Source organism: Prionailurus bengalensis, chromosome B2 (assembly GCF_016509475.1).
Source record: "Prionailurus bengalensis isolate Pbe53 chromosome B2, Fcat_Pben_1.1_paternal_pri, whole genome shotgun sequence".
Classification (NCBI taxonomy): Eukaryota; Metazoa; Chordata; class Mammalia; order Carnivora; family Felidae; genus Prionailurus; species Prionailurus bengalensis.
This window is the reverse complement of record NC_057349.1, coordinates 121344684-121355232: the sequence shown is the minus strand read 5'-3', so window position 1 is coordinate 121355232 and position 10549 is coordinate 121344684. Positions and strand designations below refer to the sequence as shown.

Here is a 10549-nt window from a genome sequence, read left to right as displayed (position 1 = left end):
TAAAGGCAGATACAAACTTTGGGAAAAGGTCAAGTGAAAAAGAGATCAGGTGATGTATCAGCAAAGCACTAGAAGCTCGAGAAAAGGATGGGACAGATTCTCCCTCACGGCCCTCAGAGGATCCAACTCTACCAACACCTTGATCTCCGACTTCCGGCCTCCAGAACTGTGAGACAACCAATCTCTCTTGTTGAAGCCGCCCAGTTTGTGGCACTTTGTTACTGCAGATTAATGCAGGGATGTTGGCAGGAGCTCAGAGACCATTGCCTTTGAGAGTATTGTAGACAAGGCTAAAAGCAGTGGTGAGGAAAAAAAAAAATTGATTCGAGAAAATCTATCGTACAAATTTCCTTCCAACCGGTATGTCAGCTTTCTGCAGGTCTCCTTTAAAATGTCAAAAATGTAGGGGCGCCTGGGTGGCGCAGTCGGTTAGGCGTCCGACTTCAGCCAGGTCACGATCTCGAGGTCTGTGAGTTCGAGCCCTGCGTCGGGCTCTGGGCTGATGGCTCAGAGCCTGGAGCCTGTTTCCGATTCTGTGTCTCCCTCTCTCTCTGCCCCCTCCCATGTTCTGTCTCTCTCTGTCCCAAAAATAAATAAACGTTGAAAAATAAAAATAAAAAAAAAATAAAATGTCAAAAATGTATATTCTAAAGAGAGTTTTCGAGACAATCCCTGCTCATAACGGCTTTGTTACATACCTGGCATTTGAACGTGGCTTATTTCAGTTTTATTGGCACGTGTGAATGTGAAATGTTTTTCACAAGAATAAAAGAGTACGTCGCACAGAATACAGGTGTGCAATGGGTAAATAGATCTGGGAGTGAAATTCTGCATTCTCCCATGTCAACTCGGCAATGGCACCACTCCTTTCTTCTCACAGCATTTGCTTGGGATTATGTAGGAAATAAGAGGCTAGGACAGTTTTGATAGATAATCCTTCGCCAAAAAACTTCTGGAGGACAGCAGAGTCGAACTCTGTTTTCCCCTTCTCTCTGGCCTAAAAATCAAGCGAAAGGGAACATTATCAATGGCCAATTCTTCATAACTGGAAGGTCTCATGGGTGTGACTTATGACCAATCATTTCAGAGAAATCACAGTCCTTGTAGGCTGGGATGGCCCAGATACTCTGGATTCTTTCTTCAGTCCTTTAACCAGAACTATAATTGCTCTTCAGTCTCCATCCTCCTAACTCCTATGTGCCCAGCCCTCAAATACTGGGATTTCATTCAATGTCGTTCAGCTTATGAAACAGAAAGTGACTCTCCCTCCTTGCGCTGCCCTAAGATGGCCAGAGCTTGACCGTGGCCCAGCCTGCTGTGAAGTAGATCACTATGAAGTAGGTTATAGGTTATGAAGTAGGCTATAACTATGAGAACATGCTCAAGGGAGGGCAGGGCCTCTGGTCCTCAGGACCAGGACTGCATCACATGCATCACATATAGGAAGCCCTTTATCCCCAAATGTTACCTAGACTGGGTCAGAACTCACTGAGCTTCTGCAACTTTTCTACAACAGTGAAGATACTTCCAGTATTCTTTTTTTTATGTCTTTTTATGCCAATTCCTTTCATGTGTGTACATGTTTACATACATAGTCTACCTGAAAATTAAAAGTAAAAAATAAATTCAACATTTGGCTTTCAATTGCCGTATGACGAATGTGTCTTTACTAAGCCGTGTATCCGGCACAAGGTTAGGCACGGAGAGGGCTATAAAAGAAGAATAAGGAATGGGGTCTGCCCTAAAGGGAGATTTGCGTTCATCGAAGAAACAAAACCACCTCTCCTCTCGCATTCAAAGTACGGTTATTTTCAAAACCTATGGCAAGTACTGTACAGAAGTATTTAGCTCCGAGTGTAATAAGAGCTGAAAGGAAGAGGTGGCTTGACTTCAACAGCCAGTACAAGCTCCATCAAGGGCATCAGATACGAGCTGCCTTAAAAGAGAAAATTACAAGAAAACTGAGGGACAGGGTCTGACGTATTATATTATGCAGAACACAGAACACAGAAACACAGACACGGAGATGAGAGCGGGCACGATCTTTGTTAGGATAATTAACGTGTCTGATCCAAGAAGGCTGCAAATTTGAGTGGAGGTACATCACAGAGAGATGCTTCCTCGCTTTCTTTTATTCTTTGGTTCTCTTCTTTCCTTCAACAAATACTGATTGAAAGCCTGTTAGGTGCCTGGCACACCTCAGGTACTGGGGATAAGGGACACCATCTACTGATATGCAGCCTACACTGTAGTCAGATAGACAAAGTAGGAGGCTGACAACAAAGGAGAAGGGTTGGAGGAAAGAAGAACAAAGTCTTGAGATTAGGGAGAAATGATCTGGAACTCGCAACAAGGATCAAGAAGACGCTACTGCATTTTCAGGCCCCGGGGCCCATGAAAGAAACTGCCCCATGCGAGAGGGATGCACAAGAATCAGTGCCTTGAGGGGAAAGCAAAGTTTCAGCTAGGTCCGGAAGGTGAAGTACATATCCTGAAAAGTGGCCAAAGATACAAGGTGTATGGCTGATGACGGACAGTGATTTATTTATAAAGCACCAAGTAGATGTGTTCGGAGAAAGGGTAAGGGTAAGAGATAGGATCAACTTCATTGTGTGGACCAAACAGGAAAATAAAAGTGTGTGTGTGTGTGTGTGTGTGTGTGTGTGTGTGCGCGCGCGTGCGCGCGCGTGTGAGTGAGCCAACTTTTCATCATTCGCCTTCCTCCCTACCTTATCCGCCAGCAGTAAGGCCCCATTTTGAATTCACTCAGTCCTGCTAGAATGAAATTCTCTCTCTCTCTCTCTCTCTCTCTCTCTCTCTCTCTCTCTGAGGGAAACCCCTCAGACTCTGTAAGCTTTCCTGTACACACACACACACACACACACACACAAAACACCATCCACCCAAGATGCATCTAAAAGACCAGCACCAACCAATCGACAGGCTACCTAATAAGACTGGAAACAAATTTCAAAATCTTCAGGTCCTCTCTTTACCAGCTCCACCAAACTTTTAGCTCCCACTGCTGCTTCCGGGGTGCTGAGAGTGGATAATTACTTGGAAAGAGTTAAAGTGCACCTTCGGAATAGGAGTGACTGTTCCAGATACTGAAATTTTCAAACCACTCATCCATTTGACAGTAAACTATATTCCCCAAGCATGAAGTTCGTACTGAGTGACCTACAAAAATGGTGAGTCTGTTCTTTTGAAGCTATTATATGCACTTATCTTATTTGGTCCTCACCGGGATCCAGTGAAATAGACAAATGTAGACACTGAGGTCACAGAGTTAAATCGTTTGCTCACATTCACATAGGACCACAGGGAGATTTACTGCAAAACTAATGAAGATAAATGTCAGGACTCTCCTCTTGCATGGGCTTCTTCCAATATCCCGGACGGGAAAGAGGCCCACCAATTTGTCCGCACGGTTATAGTGGCTATAAAACTTGTAAGAGTGAGACATTTTAATCACAAGTGGTGATTAAAGCACAATTGGTAAATATTGCTATCTCTTTCTACTCCAATTTCCCCTCCATTGCATTTCTCTTCATGTTGGGTGGCCTTGATCATTTTTAGGATCCAGCTAAGGAAAAGTTGAGTTGGGAATATCTATAGTTAATGTTTTATAAGATCCATGTATGGGATCCGAAATGGTTCATGTGTATAATAGCTATTGCAAGCCTTCCCATTGTAGGACTGGCTTGGGCATGCACTCTCCAACCCTCTGCACACACACACACACACACACACACACACCCCATGCCAACTCGGCTGGCTTCCACACAAAGATTTTAGGGTTACAGGTTGTCCTATAGCACCTGGCACTGAAAGTAGGTGGGTCTGAGTCGTGGAAGAGAAGCAAGTTTTTGCACATTAAGACTCACTTACCATCCCATCCTCTATAGAAAATATTCCAAAATTGTTATCTTTTGAAGGGTATGCAGCCAAAAAATTGGGGAAAAGTATTACAGAAGTGTGCCAGGCTAATAAAAATATTGTGCTGCCTTTACAGACTTTGTAAGATAAATGACATTGGCCAGCCTTTTAAACACTTGTAATCCTTAGCATTTCTTTGCTCATTATAAATGGATATTCACCATCACACTTAATTTTTTATTTCTAATTTGTATTCTTTTTCCTGGAGAAGACCTTTGCCAAGTTGTATGAGCCCTCAACATCCGTTCAAAGAAACTAGGTGTTCTAACTCCTAGCCTGAGGAAGGTTCCTGCCTCTCAGCTCTACCCAGGCCATTTACACAGTATCGGAAGTTACAGTGGAGCATCTGACCGGCGGTAATTTCCACTAAAAGCGGTTCTTTCTTTCTCTCCTAATGACTTACCCATGCTGACCATTTTGATGCCATGAAAAAATTGAGAAATTCCCCTTTCCCACCCCCAAACCTCCACGCCAGTAGTTTTCCTTTTCACACATGCCTCTTCATTTCCTGATTCTGGTCTGGGCTTGAAGCAAAGTACCTGAATCCAGCCAGAAAGGCTGTTATTACAGTAATTTTGGCCTAACAGGGGCAGGAAATACCAACAACCTTATGCGAGCTATTCTCCAATGAAGAGCCAACCTGAATGTATAAATGCGGGGCCCTTGCATAATTCAGATGATGCACAGATAAGATCAGGACATTTGGAAACACCTTTCCTCCTAATCCTTAGAAGCACTGGATAGATATGGATTCCCCACAATAAAATCCTGAAATAAAGGACTGTAATAACATTTTTTTTTAATGCAAGCCCCAGAGAAATAACAAATAACATTTCTCCTGGGAATTTTGTTCCAAATCCTAGCTTTAATTGTCAAACAGATAGAGAGAAGTAAGACCGCCAACGAAAACAAAGAAGGTTCGGTATTATTTTTTGATAAAAAGGATTCCCTGTCCAGTTCCTGCACAATTAGTTGTGTTAACTTTAATCTGAATCCCAGGTAAAACAAAATAAAGTTATTTTGCCCAGTGCGTTATAATGAAGAAGAAAGGAGAGAGAGAGAGAGAGAGAGGTGTCATCCATGCAAACTGCCTTATCTTCCCACAAAGACCATAACCCAGCTCATAAATACATAAAGCACATACAACATTCAGTATGTCAGGCATCTTTCTTTCAGTGAAACACGTTACCAACAAACTGACATTTTCAATACCTGCGTTATAAAGTTTGAAACTCAATCCTACTTTTCAACGTTACCTAAAATCCTTGGCTCCGACGTTTATGCTAATCTTTCTTTCACTTCCACCTCGGGCAACTTTGAAGTTTATATTGTTGTTTGCAGCATTTGACGTAACCGTTTTGAGGTTGTGTTTACTATGCCAGTGCATAGCATAGTTTGAGTGAAACAAACATTTTAGAATTTGCATTGGCCTTGTTGTGACCTGCCTGATGAATCACCCTTGCTGTTCCAGCCCATCGTTTCCCAGGACTGACACAAGGCTGTTTTGCCCCATTAATTGGAGAACTCTGTTTACGCTGATTCAAATACGTGTCCAGGCTGGGCTGTTTGAACTGCTTCAGGGAAAAGCACTAAGGCAAGGCCTGTAGGTAGGTAGTTCTCTCTCTGAAGTCTGAATAGGGGGAGAGGGTCTGGCATGAGATGTTCAAAACCACTCCCTTTCTCGGGCGACTGAGTCTTGTTCTTTGTAAGGTTAGTTCTCAGCATGATTGCATGGCTTCTATTGGCGTAGCTCCCAAATTTTGTGGTGTTGATGCATTGACTGTTGAGGGTGGTCACAAAACAGATTGTGGAACTGGGCAGAAGGACACTCGGTCACTGGAGCTGTCACACATCTCCTGCAAAGTCCTTCACCCAGAACAAGAACTCAGGCCTGTGTCTGTGGATAGATGATTAAATAAATACATTAATACATAAATAAATACATACGCACTAAGGAATGAGAAGAAATAGGATAGGTAACTAAACTTTATAGGGGATAAGGTCCTGCCAACCCCAGAGATTCACTTAGACAAAAGCCTGGTAATCTTTTTTTTTTCTGGTTCCCGTTTTCTTCTTTAATTTTTTTAAAACATTTATTTATCGTTGAGATATAGAGTGTAAGTAGGGAAGGGGCAGAGAGACAGGGAGACACAGAATCTGAAGCAAGTTCCAGGCTCTGGGCTGTCAGCACAGAGCCTGACGAGGGGTTCGAACTCACAAACCGTGAGATCATGACCTGAGCCGAAGTCGGAGGCTTAACCGACTGAGCCACCCAGGTGCCCCTAAAAGCCTGATAATCTTAATGGCATTTTGACTTTATGTGTTTCCTGGCACTGATCAGGCAGCAAACGAACCGGGTCAGAGACTAGAAGGACGTGCCCCTTTTTCATTGTATTAGCGCTAAATTAATAGGACTATCACTGACCCTTAATTCTATTGAAATCTGTATTATCTATTTTATGAAGTATTTTTGCCCCTGGCTGCTGTTTTTCCACCCACCCACTTCCTACCTTTTATTTAGCCTTTTGACTTCATTCTGATTTCCTTCCAAATTGGAAGTATTAGGGAGGAGTCCTTGAACCAGTTTTTCTCTTAATTAGAAACTCGTGTAAAAATGAGACCACGAATAGGGTGGGGGAAATGGTAAAGAGAAAAGATTAAAAAGCAACTATGATGTGGCTATGGGTTTCAGGTTGTCACAGTGCAGCTTCTCTCCAGAATCCAGGTAAATTATGAATAGAGAGGAAAAGTATATACAAGTCAATCACCTTCTTCAATAAATCTAGAGTTTACCCATCAGTCCAGTTCACCCTGAGTATAGCATCAATCCTACTCCAATAGCCCCTCCTTATGCATGGAATATATGTTCCAAGACCCCAGTGGATGACTGTAACCACAGATAATACTAATACTATATATTACCAGTATATATACTATGTTTTTCCTATACATACATACCTATGAGTAGAGTGTAATTTATAAATTAAGCACAGTAAGAGATTAACAACTAATAAAATAGGACAGTAATAATAATACACTATAATAAAACTTATGCGAATGTGGTCTCTGTCTCTCTTTCTCAAAATATCTTATCATACTGTACTCACCCTTCTTGTGATGATGTGAGATGGTAAAATGTCTGCTTGAGGAGACAAAGCGGGGTGAATGACACAGGCACTGTGATGTAGCATTAGGCTACTATTGACCTTCTGCCAATATGGCAGACGGAGGGTCATGGCTTCCTAGCCATGGTTGACCATGGTCTGAAACCACGAAAAGCAAAACCATGGTAACTGAAACCCCTCTATAATGAACACTTTAAGCTTGGTGATGGGGGATTGCGGGTGCAAAATGGAATACAAGCAGTAATGAACAAAACTTTCTGTGTTGCTAATGAATAATTAAACCACACTGAAGAGGGTGGAAAAGAACAGAATTATCCTGAGTAACTTTGGGAAATAGCATTTTGTCTATATAAACAAAAAAATGTACACAAAATATTATACTCAAGGAAACTGTCTTTCATGGGTATGAGTTAGCAATTCTGAAAATATTTTATGTATGTGTTAGGACTGAACAGAAAGTCTATTATGGACAGTGAAAGCAAGGTTTATCTCTGTCAGAAAAAGGAATTACAAATTAAGAAAGGGGAAGACTAGGTAGAATGAATTTTGTGGTGTTAGATCAGAAACAGAGGTATCTATATAAACTCATAGATTTAAATGTGTGCGTGTGTGTGCATGTGTGTGCACATACGCATGCATACACAGATGGGCTGCTTTTAGATGACCTGGAACCATTGTTTTGTTTTGTTTTGTTTTGTTTTGTTTTGTTTTGTTTTTTGGTGGACTTATATAGGGTCCTTAGAGAAAGAAGAAAATGTGTGTTGTTAGTCATTTAAGGAAATACGAGGCTCATCATAATAAGTGCTATTTCCAAAGGGTGCCGGTGAGGGCGTTAATAAGGCAAGGCACATAACTGGGCATAATTTGGGGCACGTGGGTGGCTCAGTCGGTTGAGCATCCAACTTTGGCTCAGGTCATGATCTCATGGTTCGTTGGTTCGAGCCCTGCATCGGGCTTTGTGCTGACAGCTTGGAGCCTGGAGCCTGCTTCAGATTCTGTCTCCCTCTTTCTCTGCCCCTCCTCCACTAGTGCTCTCCCTCCCTCCCGCCCTCTCTCTCTCTCTCTCTCAAAAATAATAAATAAACCTTAAAAAAATTAAAAAAAAAGAACTGGGATAATGCCTAATGGGGGAAGGGAGTAAGAAAATACCAATAACAGCTAAGAATCCCTGTTCCCAATGCAGGAGCCAAGTTGTAAGTGTTGCAAATTCCATCTACTCCATCCAGCTCTAATAACATAGGCACAGATTTAGATGCTATTGTTTAATTTTAGGATACACTCGAGCTATAAAATCTGCTTAAAACCATAAGCCCTCCTGTTTAAAATTGAGAGAAGAGCAAACACAAACTTTTAGAGCCAACATAAACTTTCCAGGCCATTTTTAAGCCATTTTTTGAATTAACAAGTTCTCATCAAAATGAAAAACAGGACCACTCGAGAGCAGGTCTCGAGGATTCCTCACACAGACTCGAGAAAGTTACAAGCAACCAACTGACTTTCTCCAGAGAACTTTCTCCGGAGAACTTTCCATTAGTCATTCGCATGACTTCAATGAGATATTAGTCAAAGAGATTTTGCTGCCACCCAGAATGAATCACTCTCGGTTCAGTGAAGTCTTGGAGGGGTACTGACGAGCAATCCACTTTTCCGTTTCCAAGGAAGGATTTATTTATGTGTGAGTTCAAGAAGGACGGAAAATGACTAACACCTCACACCAAACTGAGACTTGAATCAGAGAATTAGCAGGTACACAAAGTCTTGTGTTGATGGAGGGTATGAGGGCAGTTAGTCTCCATAATGTGAGCACTGTGATTTCTCTGACCTAGGATTTCTCTGACCTAGGATTGCTCTGACCTAGGATTGCTCTGACCTAGGATTGCTCTGACGTAGGATTTTCTTGGTTCTGTTTCACCACTGACTGTGTGGTCTTACCATTGTCTGCGGAAAAACTTGTACCCTTCTAACACCCCCTGTCCTGTAACGTCTCTTCGAATCTAACCAGCAGCCCTAACAGACCAAGAAGGTTTAAATCAGACTTCACGCGTTTGCTTTCTTTACCTGACTGAGCTGTCGGAGAAGTTTGCAGTCGGCTATATGGGAAATTCAAAAGATACAATCATCCATAAATCACAGGGTCAAAGGCCTAGCCAGGAGCTAAAATGTGCACAGCTATGTTTTGGATCTCAAACTCTGGACCTAGAAAGAGCATCACTATTTACAAAGTTTGCCCTATGGCACAGCTGAGAGGACAGGTTTTTAAAATTTGTCAAATGATTTACATTTATTTATTTGTTTGTTTGTTTGTTTATATCAAAATAAGTGTACTTTTAAAAAAAATTTTTTTTAATGTTTATTTTTGAGAGAAAAAGAGACAGAGCGTGGGCAGGGGAGGGGCAGAGAGAGAGGGAGACACAGAATCCCAAGCAGGCGCTCTGAGCTGTCAGCATAGAACCCGACACGGGGCTCGAACCCACGAACCATGAGATCATGACCCGAGCCAAAGTCGGATGCCTAACCAGCTGAGCCACCCAGGTGCCCCTAGATAAGTGTACTCTTAATATCTTTCATCTATCTCATCCATTCCCACACCTACCTCCCCTCTGGCAACCACCTGTTTGTTCTCGGTATTTAAGAGCCTGTTTTTGCTTTTCTGTCATTTTTTTCTTCGTTTTGTCAAATTTGTCCTTGAATTCCACATAGGAGTGAAATCATATGGTCTTTGTCTTGTTTTGCCTGACTTATTTCACTTAGCAATATACCTTCTAGGTCCACCTATATTGTTGCAAATGCCAAGATTGCATAGTTGGGCAATTTTCCATTGTGTGTGTGTGTGTGTGTGTGCACATATATACACACATTTTCCTTATCCATTCATGAGTGCCTTAAATAATTTACTTTAATAGAATAAATTCACATTTACTGAATATTAAATAAGTGCTAAACCTAAAATCTAGAATAGGATTCATTCATCCCACAAATACTGATTGCTATGATGTCTTGGGCTTTGCCTAGTCGGGGAAAGAGAGATGAATAAAAAGATGGTCCTTGCCCTCAACAAGCTTATGAGCGGAAAGAACATGTATAAACAAAATGAACAAAAAAGTCTGATACAATACAGTGTGAGAAGGATGCATAAAGGAGAGAGCTTTCAACCCTAGGGTGTCAGGAGTTGTAAAGAGAAGGTGTTGCGGAAACTGACATCTGGGCTGATTAAAGGACAAGTAGGAGGTCACCAGGCAGCCCTTAGGACAAGGGCAGGTGGAGAGATGGGTGGCACCGCGATTTCTTTGGGCAAAGAAAACAGTAGTCCAAACGGAGGCATGAAATAGTATTTTGTCCTACAAAACTCAGTCAGTATTACTGGTCGGTTGGACGTGAGGCAAGCAGGAGTCAGGTACGATGGGAGGAGACCCTGCCGGAGGTCACCAGCTGGCGGGGGCCACCTGGATCACACCCACACTCGTGCCCAGCTTTGATCTCACCGG

The 10549-nt window shown here is 42.2% G+C and overlaps 1 long non-coding RNA gene across 1 annotated transcript; it reads right to left on the bottom strand.

Moving 5' to 3' along the window:
* Positions 1 to 712: 712 nt before the first annotated feature.
* LOC122490013 lies at positions 713 to 7111 on the bottom strand. Its single transcript, XR_006299065.1, has 3 exons — positions 7047 to 7111; positions 5196 to 5836; positions 713 to 997 (listed from the first exon to the last, which is right to left on the bottom strand). It is a non-coding gene; the product is annotated as an uncharacterized LOC122490013 (long non-coding RNA).
* Positions 7112 to 10549: the final 3438 nt, after the last annotated feature.